This window comes from Bos grunniens, chromosome 8, assembly GCF_055505025.1.
Source record: "Bos grunniens cultivar Pamir isolate PY7600 chromosome 8, Bosgru_T2T1.0, whole genome shotgun sequence".
NCBI lineage: Eukaryota > Metazoa > Chordata > Mammalia > Artiodactyla > Bovidae > Bos > Bos grunniens.
Genome location: NC_141172.1, coordinates 66,509,926 through 66,518,401, shown reverse-complemented (window position 1 = coordinate 66,518,401; position 8,476 = coordinate 66,509,926). Strand labels below are relative to the sequence as shown.

The following is an 8,476-nucleotide window of genomic DNA, read 5'->3' as shown; positions in this document are numbered from 1 at the left end:
AATGGCTGTTCCAAGGTATTTACATGCAATCTCCCGCACTCTCTCCAGATCCTCCCACTGAGCTTCTCCTCCCTTCCAGGGCAACATAACATATTGGTCAGTTTAGCCTGTCTGCTAAACTCAATCCTTTTTCTCTCTCCTTTCAAGCCAGTCAAGTCTCTCTCTACTATTCTCTTGATTCAGCATCACAGTATCCCAATAGATTTAGAAATATGCTAGTGTTGTAGCCACGTGTTCTGGGAAACAAACTCACTCAGAAGGACAATGCAGATAGTGGAGTGCAATTTATTACACCAGCGGGCCCAAGGCAGAGTCTCCTCTTAGCCAAGGACCTGGACCAGTTTTTCTGAAAACCTTATATACCCTAAGTGTATGTGCCCAAACCCACCTCCCCAAATTCCCTGAAACTAGTCCAAACACAAGAAAAAGAAAGATACAATCAAAGTTAACCCATGATTTATATGCCGTAAGCCTAGGTAGTTAACAGTGGACACTTATCAATAGGCTTGTGGTCATACCCCAGTAAGCATAATAGAATGTATGATTCTATTCGATTACACAGATAATTAAGGTATTCTTTTAGGCGATGGAGAGCCCTGGGGCTCTTCCTTCTGGGGGCCTGGTTTTCCAGTTGGTATGTTGTTTCCATAGATAATGGGCATATAGCTCTAAGTCCTCAGTCAGGCCCAAGATGGAGTCCTGCTTTCAAGACAGAGCCTGTTCTGTTTCCTCCTTCATTCCCCACTCTTGATGCTCTTAACACATAGTATGAGCATCATTCATAACGATATATTGCACCCTGGCTCTCCGACCACCAATTTGGGAGAACGACACCAACCTTTGTGTTACAAAGTTCATAATGCATTGTAAAATGCAGGGTCCACAGAGCAGAACTATCAAAGCAACTATAGCAAAGGTAAATACAGTTTTCCACCAATCACCCTTCACCCAAGAGAGTACCGAAGTCCAGAAAGGAATGTTTTCATTTGACATTGCTTTTACCTGTTTTTTCATGACATCTAAAGCAGCTGATACATTTCCAGATAAATCAGGAATATATACACAATATTCAACTTTAATTATAGCACAGGTCCCTCCTTGAGCAGCTGTGAGCATGTCTAAAACCATTCTAATTTGAATTACCACTTCTGTTACTTTTATGAAACTGGTGTTTACATAATGTGTAACCCCATGACCTGAGTCTATTGACTGTAGGTCTGGCTTACACTTAGAGAGCAGGGAGAGATTATGGTCCACAAGAGAAAGGAAAATCTCTTTTTGTTGTCCCAGAAAAGAGCAGAGTGGTTTAAAATCTCCTTGGTGGAGCAGTGACACCCACCAGGGAAGTCCATCCATCATAGACAGAGGAATAGCCCCACATACCCAATAGTTGAGGTATTGTGGAAGTCCACATAGGAATGTGCACGTTGATGAGACCAAGCAGCAGGAGTTGATTATACCACTTCATCCTGAAGGGGCTCCTCCATGATCTTCTTTTTCTTCTTCTTAAGGACGATCTCCATCTCTCAAGGGTCAGCAGGGTCCCTCTGTGCAGTCCACTCAGCGTTTTCTGGGTCTGCATGGTATGCTCTCTTCACCCTCGTATGATGGATCCAAGGGGCAATACCTGCAACTTAACTGCAGTAGGGGTAGATAGAATAACAGTATAAGGGCCCTTCCACCAAGGGGGCTAGTAAATCATGTTTCCAATCTTTGACCCATACTTGGTCACCAAGCGTAAACTCATGAATCTGTTCCCCAAGGGGGAATGGCACCCTTTTTTGTACAAACTTAGTTACCTGATTTATTACATTATCCAGTTCCATCTGCTGTGAAATCCTATCCCCCCTTACCTGAGGCAAATTTGTTGACACCTGCTTTATTATGGGAGGGGGCCTCCCATACACAATTTCATATGGAGAATAGCCTTGGGACTGTGGGGTCATCCTGAGTCTGAGTAGGGCCATCGGAAGCAAGTCCACCCAGGAGCAGTCAATCTCTACGATCCATTTGGAGAGTGTCTCTTCAAGTATCTGGTTAGTTCGTTCCACCATCACAGAACTCTGGGGCCTATATGCAGTGTGCAGTTTCCATTTGATGTTTAAGGTTTTGCTTATTTGTTGTACTAAATCAGCTACAAAAGCTGGGCCATTGTCTGATCCAATGCTGGTAGGAAATCCAAATCTGGGAACTATTTCCCTAAGCAGGCACCACTCTACTTCTGATGCTCTTTCAGACCACATAGGGAAAGCTTCTACCCATCCCGAGAACTTAACGGTAGTGTTGGTGAGGTTTCATTTCAGTGAAGTCCACTTCCAGGTGTTCAAAGGGCAGCGTGCCTTTCAGTTGAATCTCTGGAGGTTTTTGTCTATGCTGAGAGGCAGCATTAACCTGTGAGCAGGCAGTGCAGTTCTGAGATTCTGTCCTACGTAGGGAAGAGAGGCAGGGAACCAAAAAATGTTTTCGAATTAGCTCTTCCAGTTTATTATGGCCTAGGTGGGTCACTTGGTGTGTTTGGCTTACCAGAGTGGGTGCCAGCTCCTCTGGTACCAATAATTTGCCACTTGGCAATTCCCATCATCCCTTTTCAGTCTTGATAGCCCCTTCTGCTTTGGCTAGTTGGTTTTAGGCTTCAGTGTATTTTGGAGACTCCAGCATTAGCTCAGGCAGCTCCGCCAATATGAGAGCTTTAATAGGGGCCTCACTTGTCATCCTCCATGCCCTTGGCTGCTTGTTTAGCAGTCTTATCTACCAGTCTGTTTCCCTGAGCCTGGGGGTTATCCTCTTTTTGATGTCCTCAGAAATGTATGACTGCAACCCTTTCTGGTTCCCAGATAGCATCTAATAGGGTCAGAATTTCTTCTTTATTTTTAATATATTTTCCACTAGCTGTCAAAAGGCCTCTTTCCTTATACAGAGCCCCATGTACATGTACTGTGGCAAAAGCATACCTGGAGTCAGTGTACATGTTTACTTTCTTGCCTTTTGATAGCTGGAGTGCTCGAACCAAGGCCCATAACTCATCTTGTTGAGCAGACCAGTATTGTGGCAAGGAGCCAGCTTCGATGATAATCTTTTCTGTGACTATGATGTAACTTGACAGCTGTTGTCCTCATTTTATCAGGCTAGTGCAATCAGTATATAGGATCCAATCAGGGTCTGGAATCGGTTGGTCTCGGAGGTTGGATCTGCTAGTGTAGGCCTCTTTTTTTTTTTTTTTTTTTTTGACTTTTTTTTTTAATTTTATTTTATTTTTAAATTTTACATAATTGTATTAGTTTTGCCAAATATCAAAATGAATCCGCCACAGGTATACATGTGTTCCCCATCCTGAACCCTCCTCCCTCCTCCCTCCCCATACCATCCCTCTGGGTCATCCCAGTGCACTAGCCCCAAGCATCCAGTATCGTGCATCAAACCTGGACTGGCAACTCGTTTCTTACATGATATTTTACATGTTTCAATGTCATTCTCCCAAATCTTCCCACCCTCTCCCTGTCCCACAGAGTCCATAAGACTGTTCTATACATCAATGTCTCTTTTGCTGTCTCGTACACAGGGTTATTGTTACCATCTTTCTAAATTCCATATATATGCATTAGTATACTGTATTTATGTTTTTCCTTCTGGCTTACTTCACTCTGTATAATAGGCTCCAGTTTCATCCACCTCATTAGAACTGATTCAAATGTATTCTTTTTAATGGCTGAGTAATACTCCATTGTGTATATGTACCACAGCTTTCTTATCCATTCATCTGCTGATGGACATCTAGGTTGCTTCCATGTCCTGGCTATTATAAACAGTGCTGCGATGAACATTGGGGTACACGTGTCTCTTTCCCTTCTGGTTTCCTCAGTGTGTATGCCCAGCAGTGGGATTGCTGGATCATAAGGCAGTTCTATTTCCAGTTTTTGAAGGAATCTCCACACTGTTCTCCATAGTGGCTGTACTAGTTTGCATTCCCACCAACAGTGTAAGAGGGTTCCCTTTTCTCCACACCCTCTCCAGCATTTATTATTTGTAGACTTTTGGATCGCAGCCATTCTGACTGGTGTGAAATGGTACCTCATAGTGGTTTTGATTTGCATTTCTCTGATAATGAGTGATGTTGAGCATCTTTTCATGTGTTTGTTAGCCCTCTGTATGTCTTCTTTGGAGAAATGTCTATTTAGCTCTTTGGCCCATTTTTTGATTGGGTCATTTATTTTTCTGGAGTTGAGCTGTAGGAGTTGCTTGTATATTTTTGAGATTAGTTGTTTGTCAGTTGCTTCATTTGCTATTATTTTCTCCCATTCTGAAGGCTGTCTTTTCACCTTGCTAATAGTTTCCTTTGATGTGCAGAAGCTTTTAAGGTTAATTAGGTCCCATTTGTTTATTTTTGCTTTTATTTCCAATATTCTGGGAGGTGGGTCATAGAGGATCCTGCTGTGATGTATGTCAGAGAGTGTTTTGCCTATGTTCTCCTCTAGGAGTTTTATAGTTTCTGGTCTTACGTTTAGATCTTTAATCCATTTTGAGTTTATTTTTGTGTACCTCTTTTAAGATTTCTCCACAGTCATAAGAAGGTCCATCCTCTCCCACTGGCAGGAGTGTGGCTGGGTTTAAAGTCTGGCAAGGCTCAATACGGAGGTTAGTGTTCTCACATAGCAGCCCTTGATATTGAATAATCCGGGATGTTGACAGCCAATTATGGGGGTCCCCTCGCAGGAGAGTGTTGACCTCATGTGGGACTTTTATGATCAAATCTTGGCCCAAATTCAGCTTGGTTGCCTCCCGGACCAGTAAGGCAACCACAGAAACTGCCCGTAAGCATCCCAGCCACCCAGTGGCAACATTGTCCAGCCATTTCAGGAGATAAGCCATGGGTCTGTCCCATGTCCCCATAGTCTGGGTACAACACTTCCATAGCCACCTTGTCCTTTTCAGTCACGTAAAGAGTAAATGGCTTAGCAAGGTCTGGCATAACCCAAGGTGGATTCTGACATAATTGTACAGGGTTTGAGTTCTATTACCACTGGGACTTGTTTTGCAAACCTGGGGGAGTAGGAGGTTGTCTTCTACCCAGACCTCGGGGAATATGTTGAGTTAGCTCTCTCTCTCCACTGTTTAGCCCGTCTGGTTTCCCTTCCAGGAGATCATGCAACCTGCATTCATCTTGAGGTGTGTCCGAGAGAAAGAGTAAATAGGTGGGTGAGCCCACTCAAAGAGTGGATCTTTCGTGGGGGGAAAGGTCACTTGTGCCCCCAATTTAGACAGCAAGTCTCTTCCCAACAAAGGTACTGGGCATTCAGGGATGTATAAAAACTCATGAGTCACTTGGTGTTCCCCAATCTGACATTTTTGGGGTAGGCTTGAGACACAAAGGCTGCATTTAATCACTATCTGAGACCCAGCAGTGCCGGGAGCCGGTGAGGCATTCCGCTCGTGACAAAGGTCATGAGGAAGGAGGCTCGGCATACGCAAAGGCAGGATCGAGCCTCAGGAGTCCGCCCGGATATTCTCGAGCATTTTCCCCCCAAAAAACCAGAGTCTGCCTACTTTATTGCTTTGTGCTCTCACCTCTGACTTTACTGGGGGCTGTCCCCTACCACCATCTCGCTCTCTCTCTGTCAAAGAGTTAACTTAGAGCTCCAACTAATAAAGTTCCTGGGCAATTAGGAATGTTTAAATCCAAACCCCTCAGATGGCTCTCTAACTCGCCTGACAAGTTTACCTGGACTCCTGCAGCTATGCATACGATTGTTTACAGTCTCCTAGCCTCCAGAGGCACGGGAAGTTTAAGATATTCAAATAGCTTAGAGCCTCTCAGAGAGTTAGAAACTGTCAGAATAAACTAGTAAAGGATTTCATTGATGAGTCAATGCTTGTTGCCAAGTTTTCACATCCCCTGAATTGTATCCTTGAATGTGTATTAATTAATAGTTGGTATATAGAAAAAATAAGTAGTGGCCTTGGTGTTAGTAACTTTAGACCCTTAAGGTAATAAATTCTTTCCTTTGTTGTAAACCCATTACACATCCGCCCTATAGGAATGCAATTTTATCTTTGGAAGATGGCGCCAAACCTTAAAATAATTACTCTTAGAGAAAATAAGTCTTTGTTGATAAGTTCTTGTCAAGAGTCATAAAATGTTAGTAGGCCTTCTGGCCAGAAGATGATGTAAATCACCTAAACCATTTGTATATGATAAATTTGCAGGAAAGAAACCCTGGTTTTTGATAAGAATCAAAGACTGCTGACTTTGCATCCCCTATTATCCTCTATGTGTAACTTAGGGTATAAAAGCCCCTGTTAAAAATAAAGCTATGGGCCTTGCTCACCAATGCTTGGTCTCCCCATGTCATTCTTTCCTTTAACTTCCGGCTGAAGTCTCCATCTGGAGTGTGGATATCCTCTGCGACCACTTATTTGCCTGGGCTTCTAAGACCCACTCGAGAAGGTGTCTAAGGTGGGGCACCTTCCGCTATTCGAGAGGGCGCCTGCGGCCTCCGTGGTCAGAGCTAACCTGGTGTCACGGGTTATATTGATTTTCCGCGTAAACCAAGCTACTCAGCCTCTTTTCTCCACTGAATTTTCCTACTGAGCTATCCTCATTCTATTACTCTTTATATCTCTAATTACCATTTGAATAGGTCGCCGACGCCGTCTCCCCTTCGAATACCCTGGATCAGCCGGGGCTGGTCCTCGGCACAGCAGCCTCTGGATCTATTGGTGTATAAAGTCTACAGGCCTTGCACAGTCTTTCATAGAGCTCAGAGAGTGATTCACTTTCCCTTAGAATCACTTTGGAGGATTTTCCCATACTCATAGCTTTTCGGGCCCCCCTCTTGAGACCTTGTAAAATAGTCGCCCGATATCTCTCCAGGTGGCCTCTCCCTTCCTCTATGTTACAGTCCCAATTGGGCCTCTCATCGGGTGTGGCTAGTTCTGCCCACTGCTGCAGGTTTGCAGTAGCCTCAGGTACCATTTCTCTTAACCATTTTCTGGCCTCAGTTAGGATTCCGTATCTTTCCTCAGTGCCGAAGAGGGAGACTAGTAGTTGGAGTATGTCATCCCACGTAGGGCAGTAGGTTTGAAAAATAGTCTCCATTAGCCTAATTTGGTAAAAATAGGCTATGAGGGGCTGACAGTAGTGGCCATCTGTCCCCTGAACCGGAGGTTGCTGTAACTCTCTGAAGGGCATTTGTAGCGGGGCCCTTTCCTCTGGCTCCTTAGCAGAACACAGCCTCCGTATGATTCTGGTGTCTCCTTTCCCCTTCTTGTCAGTACTCACTGGGAGAGGAGGGTATAGCTTGGGCGGTTCATCTGGAGCTGGATCCTGGAAGTGTTGGTCAGAGGCTTCTGCCACCAGGATTGGAGCCTGCTGAGGTGGTGGCTCTATGACCTCCGGGAGAGCTGGTGGAGGAGCAGCGGCTGCTGTAGGAACTTCACCTGGCCCTGGATTGGGCATTAAGGTGGCCTCCGGTCCTGGTGGAGCACTGGGCGGCAGGCGTGTTATCATCCAGTATGGGGGAGGGGCAGGTCATCCTCGTCCAAATCCTGCCAGATCCCAGAGGGAGAAGGGGGATCAGCGTGTCTTAATCTGCTGGTCAGCATGGCCGAACCAGAACACCATGTGGTCCAAGACTGTTTCTTGCTTAAAGTCCATTCTGCCTTGGTGGCCTTGATCAGGTGTGGATGAAAACACAGATGGGTTAAATATCCCACGTCCCAGGCCATCTCCAGAAAAGCCAGTTCATACTCACTTATGTATCCCCCTCCTTCTAGCCTGACAGTTCGGAGGGGGTCAAGAATTTCACAGCAGACAGGACACCTCCTAGGGGAGAGTAGAATATGAGCACACAAGGACCAAGTTTCTTCTCCTAAAAATCCCCTGGTGATTACTTGGTTATAATTTTCCCCAAGACGGCATGGACACACCTCCTAAATGACCTTCACAAACTTCCTTCCTAAGCCCTAACACACTCGTCGACCTGTGTACCAAGCAATCGCTGCTGCCTGCCTATTTCAGGCTCCTGTGGGTCCGTGCCCCTTCTAGTCCCTCCCAGGGGGTGATCATGCCCCCTCTTCCACCCTGCTGGGTGGGCTTCTCCTCACCTGAGCGCTCAGTTCCCCTGGGGCTGTCCACTACCTGCTAGCGTGAAAGGTCCAGGCATTGAGAAGCAGAATCCTTCCAGAAAGGTCAGGCGCCTTCCCCCATCTAGAATATTCAAGCCGCAAGTCCTCTTAGTAGTCCCAAATGGGACTTGTCTCCTCAAAGTGAGGAGTTTCCCGGCCAATGCACCAAATGTTGTAGCCATGCATTCTGAGAAACAAACTCACTCAGAAGGACAATTCAGATAGTGGCGTGCAGTTTATTACACCAGCGGGCCCAAGCAGAATCTCCTCTTAGCCAAGAACCCTGACCAGTTTTTCTGAAAACCTTATATACCCTAAGTGTATGTGCCCAAACCCACCTCCCCAAATTCCCTGA

The 8,476-nt window shown here is 45.4% G+C and overlaps 1 long non-coding RNA gene across 3 annotated transcripts; it reads right to left on the bottom strand.

Annotated features, from left to right (window-relative positions):
- Positions 1–269: 269 nt before the first annotated feature.
- On the bottom strand, positions 270–8,269 carry LOC147367299 (uncharacterized). Of its 3 annotated transcripts, none has more exons than XR_015169184.1 (2): positions 8,101–8,269; positions 270–1,638 (listed from the first exon to the last, which is right to left on the bottom strand). It is a non-coding gene; the product is annotated as an uncharacterized LOC147367299 (long non-coding RNA). The 3 variants fall into 3 exon arrangements; XR_015169186.1 differs by having other exon boundaries at positions 8,135–8,208; XR_015169185.1 differs by lacking the exon at positions 8,101–8,269 and adding an exon at positions 7,277–7,813.
- Between the last annotated feature and the right edge of the window lie 207 nt (positions 8,270–8,476).